Source organism: Bactrocera neohumeralis, chromosome 6 (genome assembly GCF_024586455.1).
Source record: "Bactrocera neohumeralis isolate Rockhampton chromosome 6, APGP_CSIRO_Bneo_wtdbg2-racon-allhic-juicebox.fasta_v2, whole genome shotgun sequence".
NCBI classification, from domain to species: Eukaryota; Metazoa; Arthropoda; class Insecta; order Diptera; family Tephritidae; genus Bactrocera; species Bactrocera neohumeralis.
In genome coordinates, this window is record NC_065923.1 from 4,746,736 (window position 1) to 4,767,303 (window position 20,568).

The 20,568-nt window shown below is 36.9% G+C and overlaps 1 long non-coding RNA gene across 1 annotated transcript in view; it reads right to left on the reverse strand.

The window, feature by feature from the left end:
* The window catches only part of LOC126762465 (uncharacterized), a 290,496-nt gene extending 272,162 nt beyond the window's left edge, over nt 1–18,334 (reverse strand). Inside the window, exon 1 of the long non-coding RNA XR_007667462.1 lies at nt 18,321–18,334. This is a non-coding gene — a long non-coding RNA (uncharacterized LOC126762465). The remainder of the gene's footprint in view (nt 1–18,320) is intronic.
* Between the last annotated feature and the right edge of the window lie 2,234 nt (nt 18,335–20,568).

Sequence of the window (20,568 nt, forward strand, 5' to 3'; positions counted from 1 at the left end):
TATTTTAATATACGCGACGCTACTTTCCAGTTCCGTCAAAATGTAGGCCACGCCTTCTTATCTAAATAATTTGCATTTATGTCGTTTATTCAACTATCGCAAAAAATGAAGCATGCGGAATTAAGAAAGAACACAAACATGAATTAAAAATGTGGATTATAAATTGAAATAAAACTCAACTTCATTAAATGAAAATAAAAACCTCAATAAGAGGAGTTCAAATAAAATCTTTTCCATAGCGGAAATTATTATTGAAACTGATTTAATTTTTAAATAAATACAAACTTTAGTGAATAAAAGCGTTGTGAAAAGTATTTTAGCATAAATTCGCTTTTTAACGAATCTCATACAGCCTCTGGGTCAGAAGTTATCACTTATTTATGCAGTTATGTACAACCTTGGCCGCTTTGGCAAATAACTGTAAAAAGTTTTTGCGAATTTTCGAATCGATTTTTTGCGCCAATTACACTCGAAAAGTTGAGCAAACAGAGTCTAGATACGGATTTTCAGTATCAAACTGTTTGCTTTTGCTGCGCGGAGAAAATTCTGCACGAAGTATTTCTGCCATCTGCCGTTTACCGTTATGTTCGTATACACTTATAGGTATGACTGTAGGCACATATTCAAATTGTGATTGCGCCAAACTATTAAAATATTATCATTACAATTTGACCTTCGAAATTTCCATCGACACAAAAGCATAACTCAAAGCCAAATGAACTTTTAAATAGCAACAAAAACGCCGCAAATTGCAATGCAAAACCAAAATAACAGTCATTACGAACAAACGGCCAAGCAAATTCAAATATACAGACAACCATGGAAACTCCGCATACACAGATATTGGGAAGAGTGAAAAATAAATGGCCCAAAATATGGAAAATAAATTGAGAGCAAATGTCTACAGCCATAAAATTTCCTCAAAAGATGCTCGAAACGGTTCAATGCGCCAACGTAGTGAGAGGGAGACGCACGGTATCTGCGGCTAACACTGTCACATTTCACTTTGCATTCCACGCGTAATCGGCATAACGGGGATATTTGCACAAATATTGGCTCCTGCTGCGCGCTGCCACACAATTACATGTTTCTGCACACATCTTCGTGGATGTAAATGGCGAAATTAGTTCATTTGTATGTATGTTACGGTACCGAAATCGGTTGTAATGTGCGGCATTTTGAGCACAGCCGATTGAAAATCACATAAAAAGCATAACATCAGCTAAACAGTATGACATAAAAGTGGCCAGATGGTGTGAGCGTTGTGCGGCATTGAGAGAATTTGAATAAGAGCAATTTATGAAAGATGTCGAAAAATGGCGAATAATAGCAAGAAAATATCACAGGCTTGGGTATGGCAACAATAGAAGTGTTATTCGCCAAATTGGCCTCGTACAAATATGCTTCCTTTCTCGGTATGACGAGTTTGTATGCAAGAGCACGGCTGATGAACATTCAATAATATATTAGATTTAAAGGTATCAGCGCAAATAATAATGTAAAAGTTTCCATATTTTCAGGGCGTATAAAAGAGTAACAAATTTCGCTAGAGTACGAAAACGAGCTCGTCAAATGTTTGAGGTCCAACACTGTTATTGGCTATATATGTAACTATATTTTTAGGTTTGAAATGAAATGTCCTTGTGCGTCTTTTCCAGCATTTAGCCATTCATTTGAAGCTTCAACAACAATATCTTTTCACTCCAATATGTGTTATTCGGAAAATATGAGTGGTTTTCGTCTGATTTCAAGTGAGCGAGTTTATAATCCGTACAGAGTGAGTAGGCTTGCCAATCAGCCATGAGCGAATTTGGTTATTATAACGGCGATGCTACAAAAGTAGACCTATAGAGACAGGAAACGACGCCATATTTTTTCCCACTCTTTTGACATTACTCTTCAGTAAGGTTGGCCATTTTGTCATGGAAAGATACACAATCCAAGAACGAGTCGAAATGATTAAACTTTACTACCAAATTCGGAGTCAATGGCCTTAATTTTAAGAGCGCTACAACTAATTTATGGTCGTCATAATCATCCTGTCAGATCAACAATTAAGCTTCTAGTGGAAAAATTTGAATCCACAGACACAGTACAATATATTCCCATGCCAGTGAGACAAAGAAGTGCCCGTAGTGTCAAGAATATATCTTCATTGAGAAAGCCCCAAATCCGTGTGAGAGCGTAGTTCTCAAGCGTTGGGCATCTCTGTGACGTCAATTTTGCAAATTTTGTGAAAAGATCTTGACCTATATCTTTATAAGATCAAATTGACACAAGAACTGAAGCCGCTTGACCACCAAAATCGGGATATGTTCGTGAATTAGGCTGAGCAACTACTTGAAAATGATCCAGATTTTCATCGAAAAATCATTTTCAGCGATGAGGCTGAAATCTGGCTGAATGGCTCAATAAGCAAAATATGTCAACATTGCATCCCGAAAAAACCACTCACACTTCTTTGGAGATGATCAAGACCGGCTCGTTACTGTGAATGGGAATCGCTTACGCTAAACTATTTCCTGTGGAGCAATGGCAAGTATATGGTCTACGCCAACATCCCAGCGACGATTAATGAACTTCGTATATCGAACGTGAAATTTCACATGTAACGGGGTTCAGACATAGGACCGATTACGGCCATCTACAATATCAACCCACAATGGATGCCAAGGAATATGTACATATACTAAGTTTCCTCAAGATATCTCGATTTCTATAGGACGGATAAACGGACAGTCACTCGAAATTCAACTTATCTCGTCATCCTGATCTTTTGTATACCATATACATACATATATAACTCCATATATACGTCGATTAATTTTAGATGATACAAACAACCGTTATATGAAGAAAACTGTGTAGCAAAATGTTGCAAGAGTATAAAATATCCCTTTTATCGAGTAATAATACCTTCTACATTACAATCAGCCCCAAAAATTCTTTTAAAATATTTACAACTACATTCCAGGCTCTTATTTGCTCGCACAGCCTTACATACCATACATATGTGCTTATATGTATATGTATAATGCATACACGAATACTGGCAAGTAAATGAATGCGAATAAGAACATTTATGGCAACAGCTGCAGAAGAGCATTCCGTTTTGAATAACTTGTTTGCGACACAAAGGCGACAACTGCATATAAGCCGTTTAGAATTGTAAGTACTTGCTTATGCGCGCACACACACACACACGAACGCATTTTGCTTGTTGACATTGATATTTGGCATTTTCTTGTAAACAAATTGTCGCCACAAAGTGCAACTGTTAATGCAACGAAATATACAACTCATGACATCAACATCTCATGAATCCTTAAATGCAACATCAACAACAAACAGCAACAAGAGTGAATGCAACAGGAAAATTTTGAATTCAAAACAGAGACGCAACATCTTCAAGTGACGCAGCATCAAGTGGGTGTAGCGGCAGTGCCAGGAGGCAATGACGGGAGGGGTAAAGGAAACTAACAATTCACGTTGCTGCAAACTGCTGTGCTGTAAGATCTTCATTCTACCGTTTTCTTCACCTGTAACTTTGTGCCCCTTCCCTTTTTTGGTTAGAAATTTGCATAGTACACCTACCATCGCACGGCAATATAACTAATTCGGGTGATTTTGCACAAACTCACCAAATTGTATGCGCCGCAGCGACAAATGAGTGTGGAATACTTCGCGGTTGCCGTGATTTGCATGATTTTACGAGTACACCGCTGGTAAGAAATCCCAATTGCTGTTGTATCGTCAACCCAACATGTCGTCAACAAAGCTCTCACGCTGTGAAAACTATTCAAAGCACATTCTTTATTATAATCGCGCACTTAAAATTACTTCCACTCTTAAATAATAGCGTCTCAGAAATTGTCATTCCTATATATGGTACGTACAATATTTGAATTTGAGAAATACCAGGGACTACGTAGCACAATGTATTATGCTATTAGAGACATTCCTTCTTCTTTACTCGCGTAGACACCGTGCGCGATTATAGCCGAGTTAACGGCAGCGCGCCAGTCTTTTCTTCTTTTCGCTACGTGGCGCCAACTATAGATTCCAACCGAAGCCAATTCCTTCTTCACCTAGTCTTTCCAACAGGGTGGAGGTCTTCTTCTTCCTCTGCTTCTTGCGGCGAGTACTGCGTCGAATACTTTCAGAGCTGGAGTGTTTTCGTCTATTCGGAGAACATGATCTAGCCAGCGTAGCCGCTGTCTTTTAATTCACTATGCCAATGTCGTCGTATATCTCATACAGCTCATCGTTTCATGCAATGCGATATTTGCCGTGGCCAACGCGCAACCTTTCTCTCGAAAACTCGTACTTCTCAATTACCTACTCAGTCCGAAGTAGCACCTGTTGGCAAGAGTTATTCTGCGTTCGGTTGCCAGCCTGGAGCATTGTTGGTGGTGTTGATACTGGTTCCAAGATAGGCGAAATTATCTGCGACTTCAAAGTTATGACTGTCGACAGTGACGTGAGAGCCAACTCGCGAGTCACGACGACTGTTTGTTTGATCACAGGAGATATTTCGTCTTGCCCTCGTTCACCACCACACCCATTTGCTTTGCTTCCTTACACTATTGTAGAAGATTGTACCTGCTCGATTAAGTTCTGCAGCTCAAATTATGAGCTAAAAACGTTACAATAAAACAGTTTCAATATGAAACCTCTCTGGGCAGGTTTTAATTTTGTGAGCTAAAAGTAACCGTTGGGAACCTCAAACCTCAGTCTTATCGCAACATTGTCCGCTTATAACATAAATACAGAAATAATTCGTTTTCTACTTAGTACATTTGAAAGTGATACCATCTCATCAAGGTTGATTAAGAAACTTCAAAGTTGACTTTAAACTATGTGCAAAAAGCTTGTGAAGTCATCGATCACAATAGCAGCGATAAAGTTAAGAAATCAATGCTTGAAAATCATTATGGAAGATTTTGGTTAATTTTTTGGGTTTGAAGCGGGTCGATGCCAAACTCGCCCAAAATAAATGATTTTTTTTTTTGCAAAAAATGACGTCGAGTAGAGGTGTCATAAGAGATGCTTGACAACGTAGCGAAGACCCCACTCACCAAATGCATTATTAGTAATGACAAGACGTGTAGTAAGTTTATGAAGATCGGTTTCAAAGTGCGGATTTTTGACGAAAATAATATCATCAATATAATCAATCTTCACATACGATGAGTAACGTCAACGTTTTAAAGGCTTCATTTGAAGACTTGAAGAGTTACTAGTGTCCAAACATCAGCGCATATCAACTCGAATTTCGCCCACAGAATAAAAAACCTCTTGGGATGATTAAGAGCACACAGTGTGGATATCTCAACCACCTCAAAGTTGTTTCATCTTGCACACATGTACAGTTATTCGTGCATAAAAGAGCTCATTCACAGTGCGTAAAACGGTAGGCGTTCTATGTGAGCAAAAAAATGCGCGCTGAAGAGTTTTCGCAAAATCCCGCTGCACGCGCACACACATACACACAAAGCGATTAAAGAAAGTTGCAACGTGAATTCGCCAAGTGCAGCAATGAATATGAAAAACACATCGCAATTTCGGTGTAAGCAAAGTGCCTCCGAGCAGAAGATAGATGCCGCCAGCATCTGCAACTTATGACTTTCTGCTCTGCTCGTATGCGTCGCACCCGCTCACCCGCACGCAAATGTGGCAATGATGCGTATGCGGCATGTGAGTTGCACGCGCGAGGAGATCGCCGTAAGCCACCGCTAATGGCAGCATCAGCGGCACGAAGACACTAATTAGCGCACAAGGCGCACAAAGCCCCCACACACACGCACAAAGGCTTTGCAACTCGCGCAAACTCACTCCTACTTTTGCACGCGTTTCATGCAACTTTTGTCGAGCTTTTACTTTCACTTGCCACACGCCCCGCACTCCCCACACCCAATGCCGTCATTTAAATTTGTTGGCAAATATGAAAATTGCGAATTTTTCAAACAACAGCAAGGATTTCTTGTGCTGCAATTTCGAAACTAAAAAGTGCTGAAAAAATTGTGTGAATAAGACAAACTGCGCTCATAACTTACTACCCACCTTCCTCCCCTCAAAGAAAACTTCGCCAAGCACACAATTCGCACTCATGACTTTTTCCAACTCGTGATTCCTTTTTTGTCGCATATTTGTTTGCAAATTTGTCATTCGCTGCCGCAGAGTTCTCAGCAATCTCTCACTCGACACCCCACCAACGCGCTTCCACCAGTTAGCTACCTTTTTGCGCTTAGTTCGCTTGCCAGCGTCATTTTGCGGTTCACGTACTTCCACTTCCCCCCTTAGCTGTCACTGGCACCAACCAGATCCGCTTCGGCCGCTACTTGCACTTGTAGTCGCAAGCGGCGCTTTGGCTTCTGTCGCGCATGCGCATGACTGCTTTCATGCTTTTCGCTGCACACATTCTTACTAATAAGTAAATTATGTGATTTATGCATGTGTGTGTGGGAGTATGTGCATAGGTGGGGATGCGTGTGTGTGTGCTGGGCACATTCATCACTCGAGCTGCAACTGGTTGTTTTCGCATCTGTTTTCCGTTGTGCGCCACAACTTTGATCCTTTAAGTTGATGTGCGCACTTTGCATTGCCCTGCCTGGTCTCTTGATCCCATTGCTCCGCACACCGAAAATTGCTTTGCTACTTAATGCGCGCACTTTGCGAGCGTTTTTACTGATTTGCGTGGCGTTAGAAAAATACATTTTTTATATTTCACATTTTCCATTTGTAAAATTACAGAATGCTACTACTATTTCACTGCGTTTCTTACTTATTTTTGGTGTATACTACATATTTGGGAGGCAAAGAAGCGTAGCGCTCTAGTTTCTATTTTTACATATTTTTATAAAAATCTAAATTTTGTTTTAAAATTTCGCCAAAATGATTGCTTTGTGCAGCAACCCTCCTAACTTACCCCAAATGCAAAATGTATAATAGTCCATGTGTGAACTGTGTGGCTTGGAAATGTTAGCTGCCGAGGTCAAGTAATATATAGAATGCATTACTTTTCGCTTGGATCAATGGGCAGAAAATTTAAGATGGCGGAACAAACCTCGGATTCATTAAGAAAAACGAACTGTTCCATAAAGTTCATACTTAGATCTCGTTTGATCGAAATGTGTGCTTTCAAATTACAGAATTGGATATGCTCTTTCCATAGAATTGCTGCTCAAAAATGATTTTAAATGTTCCAAGAATAATTAAGAGTCATTAAAAATAAATTACAATTTTGATCATGTTTTTTTTTTCAAAATAAAAAATACTATAAAAATTAAAAAAGCTATAAAAATCCAAAATAATGCGCTCTCCAAAAATGTTTTTTAATGAATTTATTGTTTCATTCAGGAATAATGCCCAACTCCTCTCTCACTGGAAGTGAGAGAACAATTGCTAAACGTCAAAACCGCCTAAACTTTGACAGTTGACTGGATTGGGGAGGTTTTGACGTTTAGCAATTGGAAACGACCGATGGCCAGATTGAAATCTTACCAAAAAAATATATAAATGGAGGGATTCGTTGCATCGTTCAAGACCGCTTATCAAAAATGCAAAACAATGAAAATTAAATAAATTTGTGAAATTTAAAGGTATTTGATGAAATGTTTTGTAATTTGAAACATCATAGTATTATTTTCACTTGAAAATTATTAAAAACTTTTAATGATTGAGAGCTAACAACCTTAAATCCTATTATTGGGTATTGAAAGGACAAAAGTCAGTTGTTATAATATTCTTTAAAAAGATTTAAATAGTTTCTCCATATAATAAATAACCACTGTTTAGTAATTTATATTCGTACTAAATGTTGGGTATTGGGTTAATAAATGCCCAAAAATTGTTATTTTGTTTGATCTGGCCATAATGGAAAATGTTATAAAAAACGCTTATTTTGAGGCGCTCTCACACTGGAATAAGTTGGGCATCCCATTATTCCTGGTTTCATTGCTGTATGACATATAGCACCGTCAGAGATAAAGAGATGTTTAACTCCTCTCTCACTGGAAGTGAGAGAACAATTGCTAAACGTCAAAACCACCTGAACTTTGACAGTTGATTGAGTTCAGGTGCTTTTGACGTTTAGCAATTGGAAACGAGCGATGGCCAGATTGAAATCTTACCAAAAAAATATGTAAACGGAGGGATTTGTTGCATCGTTCAAGACCACTTATAAAAATGAAAATTAAATGAATTTGTGAAATTTAAAGGTATTTGATGAAAGGTTTTGTAATTTGAAGCATCATAGTATATTTTCAATGGAAAATGATTAAAAACATTTAATGATTGAGAGCTAACAAGCTTAAATCCTATTATTGGGTATTGAAAGGACAAAAGTCAGTTGTTATAATATACTTTAAAAAGATTTAAATAGTTTCTCCATATAATAAATAACCACTATATAGTCATTTATATTCATACTAAATGTTGAAAGTTTTAATTTAAATGCCCAAAAATTATTATTTTGTTCAATCTGGCCATAATGGAAAATGTTATAAAAAACGCTAATTTTTAGGCGCTCTCACACTGGAATAAGTTTAACATCCCTTTATTCCTGGCACCGTCTTGTTGGAAACAAAAGTCGTCCACATAAACATTCTCCAATTCAGGCACGAAAAACTCTTAAACTCTGTAACCCATGAAAAATTGGCGATAAACTATCGAAAAAGCAAAAACAAAAAAACAAAATTCGATTTTTTTAAATTTCGCACTGGCATAGCCCCTTAATCATGCCTCTATATCGTTCCCCATTGACAGTAACATTATGGCCGGCTTCAAGAAATATGCAAATAGCAAATAGCATAGAGCACACCAAGCAGTGTTTTTGAGTATGTAATAGCTTGTTGATTATCATCATACCAAATGTGACGCAATAATTATCATAATTTGTTTATTTACGTACTAATTCCACCTAAGCATAGCTTCAGTGAAGATGTTCTGTATTAAGTCTGTTCGTTACGAAATGGCAAAACAAACTGAGTATAAATCATGTTAAAGCTGTTAAACAGTCCAACCGGATAAAGTAATGTGTCATTGAAAACCAGACGTTTAAAAACACACCTGTTATGTTTGGATTGAAAGGAGACGACGCCTCTAAGGCAGTTGTCCAACGTGACTGTGTGCACGTTATGCTTGTGTTGGTTATTCTAGCGTCAACTGATCGCAAAATTCTGCTTTGCTTGCCTACGAAGTTGAATACAGTAGCACAATCGTGCTTTCACAGACACTTGTCGCGACATGTTGGTGTGAGGAGTCTGGCACTGTCCGTGCGCTATTGTGCGCATAGGCCGTGGACAACGCTGCTCTAAGGCAATGACAACGTCGAAAACACTAAGTGTGGAAAGCGCTTGCGTAGCATTTTTTTTATTATTTATATCTGAAACGCTAAATAATTAGTCCTTCTAGTTCCTCAGTCTCGTTCATAGATACTAAGCAGCTGTACAAGTCGACTTACAGCGTGTCTCAAGTCATGAGTTCGTTTAACATAGCACTGCAATGTTTTGTTTTCAACGAGCAAATCAATTCATGTGAGCACTCAGAGCAGCAAATGCATTAACATGCATGACAATTTTCTTTAAAAGCATTGTTGTTTCAAAACAAAACTGCAGGAGAAGGCAAAGGCAAATCAAGTCATATGACAATGAGTGCAACAAGACCTTTTCCATATTCCTGTAATATATTTGTGCGTAGTGTTATTATTAATTATTAGCTTTATTTTCATACTCAAGTTCAGGATATCTAATTTTATAAAAAATTACATCGTAAGAATCATTTTACACACTCGCTACAAATATATTATAAAATTTTTGGTAATAGATTCACTCGTTATGAATATATCATTTTTATCGGCATTTTATATTAGAAATACCATTTCTTGGATGTCTGTGTTATTATGAATATAACACTACTTGCTCAAAACAGTGCTATGTACTTAATAAATTTTAATTATACTCTTATTACATATTATAGTTTTGAATAAAAACTTATTCGATTATAAAAATGTAAATCGAAATGATTTTTTAACATTTTCTTTCTAAATTTTCATATTTACAGCACGCGTTTTTAACAGCAAGTGCATGATGCACTTGTTGCTTATGATCTAGACAATAAAGGAAATCTTTTACATTGCATTGCCTCTCAAGTATGTACTGTTTGCTTTGTTGAGAGAACCGAACGTGTTATGTTTGTTTGTGTCTTTTGCCTTCGTTGCTATTCAAGTTCACCACCTACATTGCTGTAAATGCCATCAAACAATGTTAAAGCAATAGGCCACTCGTTGCTTCGGTGATTTCAAGTGCACCTCTGCAGTAGTCTAATAGGTACCATACTTTTACACAAAGAAACAATATTCTCTATGGGTCCAGAGTTAAAATACATACTATAATGTAATTGTAACCTTAACTGTTAGCAGTTTCATATTGCACAAATCCTCAACAAAATGTTTAAGGGGACTCACATATTGTGGTTATTTTTCAACAGGTTGCGTTGCTCTACAGTAAAAAAGCTTCCATGATATGCTTCCCCCCAAAGAGTTTATTTCAGTTTTCCTTCATACCCCGCTTTCTATTCTTAATTTACTTTTACAAAATATGGAAGTGGCAATAACACAATTAACTCATTTGCCCCAATGCGATGCTTGTAACAAATTAAAACACAAATTACAAGTGTGAAGCCAAAGTTTTAAGGCGAGCTGCTTGCCGAGCTCGTTTTGTGGAATGTGGCACGGCTACAGGCCATAGAAATAAAAACCTTTGTAGATTTGTATTACGAAAAAGAAACAAATGTGTTGAGGAAATTTCAAAGGATAATATCTTTGCAACGACAAACGCAGGCAAAGACGACCGAGCCAAGTGGCAAACGCGCGGCGGCAAATGACGCGAACTTAATACGGAGCATTCATACATATATGTATATTTGTTATGACTGCTTTATTACTATTTCTTCGGTTGTAGCTTTACAAATTTTTAATGGTGAGCGGTATAACACTCGTCATACATACATACATTCTCAAGCTAAATTATAGCAAATGTGTTTTCTATTTTTCGAAGAGGCTAAAGTTTTTTATCTTATTATATATTTACAATGCGAAAAAATAATATTTTTTAAAAATCACTCAGTATTAAGCGACTAAATAATTTTTTTTTTCATCAACAGTAATGCCGTAACTCCAAATGGAATAAAATTATTCTATGGCAGCCTCTTGCCCTTCAATTTTCTCCAAATATAAAGTGAGTTGCTTACCAAATATGCAATAAGATTGAGGAAGCCTTTGTGGCAGCTGACGGTTGATGGACGGAAATAGATATTTTGAAACGTTAACAGTAACGAAGCAACACAATTTGATTTTAAATAGGAAAAAAGCAGAAAAAATTCAAAAAGAAATAAAAACTTACAATGAACCTATGCCATACTTTTACACATGAGTGTATATGCATGTACGTACAAATTTACAGCAATTAAAAAAAAAAAATATTTTTCGCGTGAATATTGCGAACGACAGCAGACAAATATTTTTCTTGCTAAACCCTGAAGATAAACATTTTCGCAAATGAATTTCGAATTAAGTGCGAGTAGCTGTGGTGAAAGCAAAATATCGTTACAGTGAATCGGAAGGAAAAAATGGTGTTTTAATACAGTTGAAAGGGCTGTAGACTTTAATTATTGCATGTGTGCGTATAATGTAAGCATATGTATGAATATACACATACATCTACACACACATATTTAGGGAGCTCACACCAGCACAGAAATGTTTTCGCTTCGTACAAGCGAAGAATCACCCCACCTTTGTTACCTGTGTGTAATTAAGAAGTATTGTAGCACCACAAGCCCAACAGAGCCCCTAGTGCTCGTTGCCACTAATACCCGGGCCATGCTTCCACCGCAGCCCCTAATATAAAAAGCTACAAATCAAATTTATTACAAAACCGTTATGAAAATATTAACTCGAGGAACTCCGCTCAGTTCAAAGGTCTTTGTTTTCGGCATGCAAATGTACAACAACAACTGACACAAAATAAAACAATTGTTGTTTTGGCAAGAATAACGAGTAAATAGAAATACGGCAAGTTACTTAGCAAGCAGGGAAGGCATTGGTAGGCAAAAGTTTTGCGCTGCATTGTACTTGTTATTGCATTGTCGGCGAATACGAGGACTAAGTAGTGAGTTCGTACGTAAACACGCCAACTGCGTAACTATAGCAAAGCGTCAAGTACAGTGGTAGCTAAAACAATGTGTGGAAAGTTGCGCTTCCGAGAGAAATATTTATGAAGCCTACCAAGATGGTGGACTCTAATTTAATGAACCTTCGAAACCATTCCAATTAAAACTCTGGGCTCGCTAAAACTAATAAAAGCAAAGGAAAGAACATTAGAGGAATTCAATAGGAAATTAGTGTGATAATTTCAGTACCGCAACTATCGGGGGAATCTTTACTTTAGATAGAAGTTCATTTTTGAAATCAAACCAATTATTTAAAATATATTCGACTTGCGGGATAAAATATTTTACGGCTAAATATCATGGAACTGTTGTTATTTTAAGAAGTTTTGAAAATAAAGCATAAAATATTTTCCTCCTAACTGTAGCACCCAGCAACAATTCCCACACTGCTTGCATGAACAACCCTCCAATTACATTTAGTATGTAGTTTGTGTGTTCTTGCCACAACAGCAGACACAAAAGAGACCACGGCGTCCAAATGCGAACAGCAACACTAACAACAACCAAAGTAAAATAACAATAACAGTAACAATATCGCAAAATAAATAGGCATTGCGTAGCAAAACTTTTCATTCAGAGCACAGAATTCCGTGAACACTCTCCGTCAGCACTACCAACAGCAACAACACCAACACCATCAAATCACCGGCAGTGAAAAGCAACTCGGCAAAAGTGAACTTTATTAAAAAGTACTCAAAGCGTCAAGTAATAAAGTGCATAGCTGTTGGCAGCAACAACAAATGCCAGTTGCGCAAAAACAGTAGCAACAGCAAGAGCTCTGAGTCAATGTGCGAGTATTGTAAGCAAGCAAAGTTTTATAAATTATGACACGGCAAATAATTTACGAAAAAAACGTAAAAAATTAAATGAAAGCACGGCCATTGGTAGGCTGTGAAAGTACGCTGGATTTGAAATATTTATTACCTGGACATGGGTAATAACCAATTTACATGTAGCATTCAGCATACGGTTGGTCCATCTAACACAAAATAATTTTAAAACCTATTTTTTTTAAGTTATTATCGGCAAGACTTGACAAAACATAAATGTTGCAGTAACTGTTTCAAAATCGTATTATAATAAGGTAAATATAGTAAAACTTACAATACTTTACCACAAATCGATTACGTTTGAGTTAATGTTACTCATCCGCCCTGTGCACCCCAAACACAATTCGACTACTGCAATATTGTTAAATGCATCACTCTTTTTTGAGAAATCAATATTTTTTCTTTGTCTCGCTATTTCTTAAACGCTAAGGGGCAGAACTGGTTTTGCTGCCTGGCTGTGAGATCTTATACATATCCTTAAAAATCGTATTTGCTCTCATCTTTAATTGCTTTCAGCATTACTTAAACTGTCTAAGTATATATTTATGTATATTACAAAATCAATTCTTGTATATTTTTGCATTGAACTAAGTGAATCGGCAGTTGCAAGTATTTTACCTGAGTCTCTCACTTAACATCATTGAAACGCATTAACGACAACATTTCAGCGATATTCTCAAGGACAGATCTTGCAGCACGTATATGAAAACGCATTACGCAAATGACACTTTCTAGTATCTACTACGGTTCTAGTATCTACTATTCCTACTAGATGCATTTGAATAACAACAACAAATTAAATCTTAAAGCACGAATTCAAGGAAAATTTCTGGACGAGTAAGAACAGCCAAAAGCATAGATAGTAAATTACCACAATGAATTTACTCAATTCATAAAAACAAACTTTTATCATTAAAAAATTTACATTTCTGTTTGGGATTAAAAGGCAATTTTATGTAAACTTTCTTATATGTAGTTGTTAACCAGTGAAGGCATCTAGATACGAAAGGTGCTTATTTATGTGTTAAGAGAGACAGTCTACAAAAATTCGATTTCGATTCGATAAAAAGAACTAATATGTCAATTGTTTCAAAATTTTAAGGATATTTTTATATAAATTTTAAGAACACAGTAAGTAAAATTATAAAAAATATATTTTTTGACTTACACGCGATATATGACGGCGCTAAACAGAAGTCCTCCATTGCAGTAATAATTCCGGACTTCTCCATGAATGAGATGAGTCCTAAAAAAATCTCACTACAAGATATTGTTCGTACAATAAGCTATGGTAAAATTGAAAAAAAAAAAATCAAAAAAGTAGAATTATGCCAAAAATCTTTGTTTTGTGGCTTGTCAGAACAAAAAGCTGACAGATGATGGTATGAAAAACTACAGAAATACAGAAAATGTTTATAGTGATCGAATCATTTGGCTAGGAGTATTCAACAAATTAGCAAAATTCTATACCGAGGAAGCGCGTTTATAAATATCTGAGCGGTTACATTAATTTAAAACTAATATTTGAGATATAAATCTAAAATTGGCATATTATTTTTAAAGCTAAAGCTATAGAAATATGAACAAAAGGACATCATTTTTTTTTAATATTTCACACAAGGCGTGCCTTTAAGGGGCTATACCAGTGTGACACTTTCAAACAAAAAATTTTTTTTTTTGCTTTTTTCGATAGCTTATATATTCAAAAATATCGGCGAGGTCGTATCTTAAACCGTTTTTGAATGGCAGCGTTCTAAATAGCGACCGCTCAGAGGTGCAAACATATATATGTAAGTGAAACTTTAAACGCGTTTTTCTCGAAACGACATTTTTCAAATTTGCTGACATTATAACTCAACGAGAAAATAACCGATCGACTTCAAATTAAAATTGGATATAGTTGAATACATTTGCTATACAATAGACTACGATCTTTTTGATTGGCTGAAAATTATCAATTTGGCATTAAAAAAACGACAATTTTTTTCGTAAGAAACGATTTTTTTTTTCAAAATGGCGCCATTTTCTTAATTTTTGATATTTTTCAAAGATCGTAGTCCATTGTATAGAAAATATATTTAAGTTTAAAAAACATTTTGAATTTTTTTGTTTCAGCTACTCAATCGCAGTTGAGGCACTTTTTTTTTTGGCACTTCCGCAGACAGCACATTACTCCGTTATTTTTCAATATTTTTGTAAAATTTTTTTTTTTTTAATATAGCTAAAAATATACTTTATTACGTCCATAGAACGTCGAAACATTCAATCTAGTACTTTCTTTTAAAAAAATTCACGAAAATCGCCTAATTTTTCATGCGTCACACTGGTATAGCCCCTTAAGCCCTTAAGCATTCAGCATTCCTTTACACTATTATTATTATTTTACTCGTTTTCGTAATAAATACAATAAATATTTTAATATATATGGACTTCTGTTTTTTTCTTGTCATCCCACATTTCCAAATACCAGTACCACTACCAGCACTAGTTTCTTTAGTTTAACTTAAATTTGTTTAAAATTCTTTATTGGACGACAATATATCATCTTGCTCAGAGTATTCAGTTGGTAATATAAAATAATTATGCATACAACTACAATGCGCCATTTCAGTTTCACTTTTCATATTTTACTCACGTTTCTAAAGCTAGAACTATTTGGCAGGCAGGTAGGTAAGAGTGCTGCACCTTTGGGCTCAATTAGCGCGAGATGCGTCATTTTGATACCCTATTCACCTTTAGATATTGCTATCTCGTTTCATTGTTAGGTTTTCAATGAAACTACTTATCTCTGTTATGCTTTTTGATGATAGACATTGCAGGTTTGTTATCTGATGGATTCCACAAGTTCGATGTCAGATTTGTGATAGAGCTGGGCACTCACAGAGGACGTATAGAACCATTTCCTTACTCCTTTCGTATTTTTAGCTACGGCAGTTATTGTTATAGGGTATTCTCACGCATATTTCCCGTTATGGTAGCTATAGGTATATATATACATTCCACGGATCAATTTTATAAGTTTTTATTTAATGCCTTGTTATATTTTGACTATGTCTGCTTCGGTATCTCGCATTTGGTTATAGATTCCATCTGCTCGGAACTATTTGTTCAAATTGAGTCTTTAGCTTCCTCTTGATCATTCCTAATACGGTATTTTCTCCGCCTTGAATTCTCCTAAAGAGACTACTGACTTGGCCAACTCATCCTCTTTTTCGATGTGGACAATTTTCTTATACGACCGGGAACCAAATTATGAATAAATGGAGTTAACTTGACAGTGAGCCTAAAGTTTTTCTACATTTGTTAATCCAGCTATCCTCATCATAGTTATTCAGTAGAACTCCACAGACCTTCTCTATGCCTGGTAGACGGATGGAGAGAAGGAGATATCAAGATCCTCGGAGTATTATAGAACTATTTTGGAGATATATATGTACAGTATATATGTATATCTATAAATACAAAACATACGAACACAACCTAAAGCTTCACTTTGCGATTCCAGATATTTACGATATAATCAAATCGAGTCTAAAAGTGTTATTAAACAGTTATTAAGAACTAATTGTTTTCATTAAAGTCGATCTCTTTTACCCAACAGTAAAATATTTCTGTGCTATTAATTAATTAAAACGGCATAATAACAAAATAGCACGTAATGAACTTACTTACTTATGTATGTGTCTCATTTCACTTTAAGTATCACTAAAATTATTTTTTATTTTATAGTATTATTTAATGAACAATTTACCCCATTTAAATTCCGGCGCACGTTTCCATGGCTTCACCACAAAGAGCGCCGCATTAGTGCTGTTTTTCTATTTTCTCTCACGAAAACCATCGCCTAAGTGCAAAAGTTAAATTAACACCGTTAAGAGCCAATTAAAATATTTTGTCTTTTTAATTAAAACCGTTAAGTTTATTAAAAATTTTCATTTAATCTGAAATGACAGCGACGATAAAAATGCGGAAAGTACTTAAGCAATCGTATTAAGGAAATCAATGTGTATGAACACGTTTAGCATACCGATACACGAGTGTGCGGCAACTACAGAGCATTTGCATAGATACATTCTTGCAGGAGCACACTCAGCTGCGTATGTGTGTGTGTATGTGGATGCCTTGGAAGTGAGCGAAGAACGCCATGTGAATAAACTTTGTATGACTACTATTATGGCGCACCGTGCATTACGTAAGCACTTTCCTGACGATATTACAATAAACAACACGCGGAGATTAAAACACCGTTATAAGCGCAAAGAGTTTCGCTTACCTATATGGAGCGATAGCAAGTAAATATATACGAGTACATACATATGTACATACAAGCACAAACTTATAAACAGGTGTATGCTGAAGGTCTGCAGCCATGTGGGCATGTTTGCCTAGTAGAAAAGCAAGAAACGTTCTCCAACCAGTGCAGGTGCACTAAGTGCGGGTTGAGACAACTGCCCTGGCACATAATCCCATTAAAACCCAATTCAGCATGAAAATTTACTTAGCGCTTCAGTTTAGCCCACAGAAACGAGGACGAGAGGCGAATTTATTTACGGACTATGTTGAAATTTGTAGTATTTTTTACTTTTAAAAATTTCGCTGGTTGAAAATTGGCATATAACGGTGTTTATTTAATTTTTATTAATGCGAAAAAATCGTATTGTGCATAAAGTAAAACCGTGGATAAAAACAGAGAAGCAATACCCGCAGAGGCACTTGATAAAGAGATGTTTGAGAAAACTGAGATTTTATTTTAATACTTTTAAATTTGTTGGCTCTGTTGGTGATGGTGGGTATATATGATTTATGCTTAATATGGACATTTGTGACATTTTTGAATTTGAGTAGTAGGTTCTTGCAAATACCATCATCGTGAAGATATCTTCAGTCGTTTCTTCTTTTCGCTATATGGCGCCCGTTTGAGATACCAAGTGCAGCCTTCTCATCCTGATCTCTCTCATGGAGTGGAGGTCTTCTTCTTTCTTTGCTTTCCCCGGCGGGTACTGCATCGAATACTTTCAGAGCTGGAGTGTTTTCGTTCACTAAACATGACCTAGCCAGCGAAGCCGCTGTCTCTTAATTCACTGAACTATATAGCCTACTCGTATATTACGTACAGCTCATCGTACCATCGAATGCGATACTCGAGACTCATCAGATGCTGTCATCGTGCATGCCTCTGCAGCATATAGCAGGGACAGGAATAATGAGTGAATTTGGGCTTTGTTCGTCGAGAGAGAACTTTACTTCCCAAATTCCTACTTAGTCCGAAGTAGCACCTGTAGGCAAAAGTGAGTCTGCTTTGGGTTTCAAGGCGGATATTGTAGTTGGTGTTAATGCTGGTTCCAAAGTAACACAAATTATCTTCCACTGTTATGACTGTCAACAGTAACATGCGATCCAAATTGCGAATGTGACGACTGTTTGTCTTATGACAGGAGGTATTTCGTCTTTCCCTCGTTCACCACCAGACCCATTTGCTTCGCTTCCAATCCATTTTGAAGAAAGCAGAACTAACGGCGTGGTTGTCGAGGCCAATGATATCATTATCATCAACGTACCCAAGTAGCTGTACACTCTAATAGAGTATTGTACCTTCTCTATTTAGCTCTGCAGCTCGAATTATTTTCTCCAAGAGTAGATTAAAGAAGTCATACGAAAAGGAGTCGCCTTGTCTGAAACCTCTTTTAGTATCGAGAGATCTTTCTCGATCCTAACGGAACTTTTGGTGTTGCTCAACTTCAGCTTACTTCGCCGTATTAGCTTTGCGGGGATACCAAGTTCAGACATAGCGGCATAGATGCAGTTCCTTTTCTAATTCTGACCGAAAGTAGATTTTCCAGGTCCATGCCACACTGATAAGATCAGTCAGTTTGTATACGATGGCCTTCAGTCTTTTACGCACTACGCTCCATAGGAACTTAAATTCAATATTAAGGACGCTTATCCCACGGTAATTAGCGGTGATTTTGGGGCCCCCCTATTTGTGCAGAGAACAGCTAGGTTCCAATCGTCGGGCATGCTTTCATCCGGCCACATCTCGCAAAGAAGCTGTTCAATGCATCTTGTCAGAGGTTCGCCGCCATTTTTGAATAGCTCGGTTGGTAATCTATCGGCCTTACAGCTTTGTTGTTCTTCAAGCGAGTAAAGGTTATTCGAGCCTCATCATAGTCGAGCAATGGAACATCTATTCTATCCCCATCGATTGAGGAATCGGGTTCGCCATTTCCAGTTGTTACGCTGTCACTGCCGTTCAGCCGGCTCAAGAAGTGTCCCCTACATAAATTCAGTACGCTCTGACTAACAGCCACTAAATCACACCTCTGGGACCTACAGACCAAATCTCGGTATCCATCCCACCCCGCTCGCATTGTGGTCGATCGCAACAGTGCCCGGTAGCCTGCGCAATTTCTCTCCATTGCGACACGACAGCCCTCATCGTACCAATTGTGCTTTGGACCTTTCTAAAAACCAATGATCTCGCTTGCAGCTGTACGTAAGCACCTTGCTGAGTGCTCTCAGAGAGCAGTAGAGTAAGTCGGGTAAAAAACCGTTTATTTATCGGTTGTGACGTCGTACCTTCCCTGTGTTTGTTAAAAAGTGTGCTTTGCTGTAGATATCCCGTAAATTTTTTCACAAACGATCTTGATTTTGAGCGGTCAGTTTGTTTGGCAGCTATAAGCTATAATGGTTCAAAATCGGTGATTCCGACAATTGAACAGCTTCTTGGAAGGAAAAGGAAGTGTGCCAAGTTTCAGATTAATATCTGAAAACTCTGGCTCTTACTCTGTTCAGAGTAGAAAATCCTTGAAGAAGATGGAAGCACATATGTACGTATTTGTATTCAAACGCTTTCATCAATTTGCACCAGCTTTTAATGAGCTTTAACAATACCAGTTAACACGGATATATGTGTCTATCTTTGTGTGTATGTAATTGCTGGTTCTTAACGAATTTTCAGCTCTTCCAACTTTACACATTATTAAAATATAAAAACAACACAAGCGTACACAAATATACGCGTGTAATCTGTGAGAATTTAATAAATACCTGTGGTTATAAAGCTTGTAAGCTCTTTACCGCGTAGCACTGTATTTACAGGTGACGCAAATGCCATAAAATATATTGAATGCTTGCATACATGCACACATTGCTGCCACCAACACCTATGCATGTGTATGTAGCATCAAATATACATTTATATATGTATGTATTTGCATTTAAACTGAGGAATATGTGCATTCATATGCATTTATGCCGCCAGCGCGGAGTGGCAGCAACAAAGGCAGCAGCAGACATATATTTTTGCCTCTGAAATATTCGAAAATGTTTGCTCAGACACACCTACACGCAAGCAAGCGCATGAATGAATAGTCTATGCATATGCATATGTATGTGTGTACGTAAAATACCAAAAGCAGCCGATGGCGAAAATATTTATTTCAATGTATTCCGAAAAATGCAAATAACAGTACCGGAATATGCGCAATGTCAAATGGTGCCGTGGGAA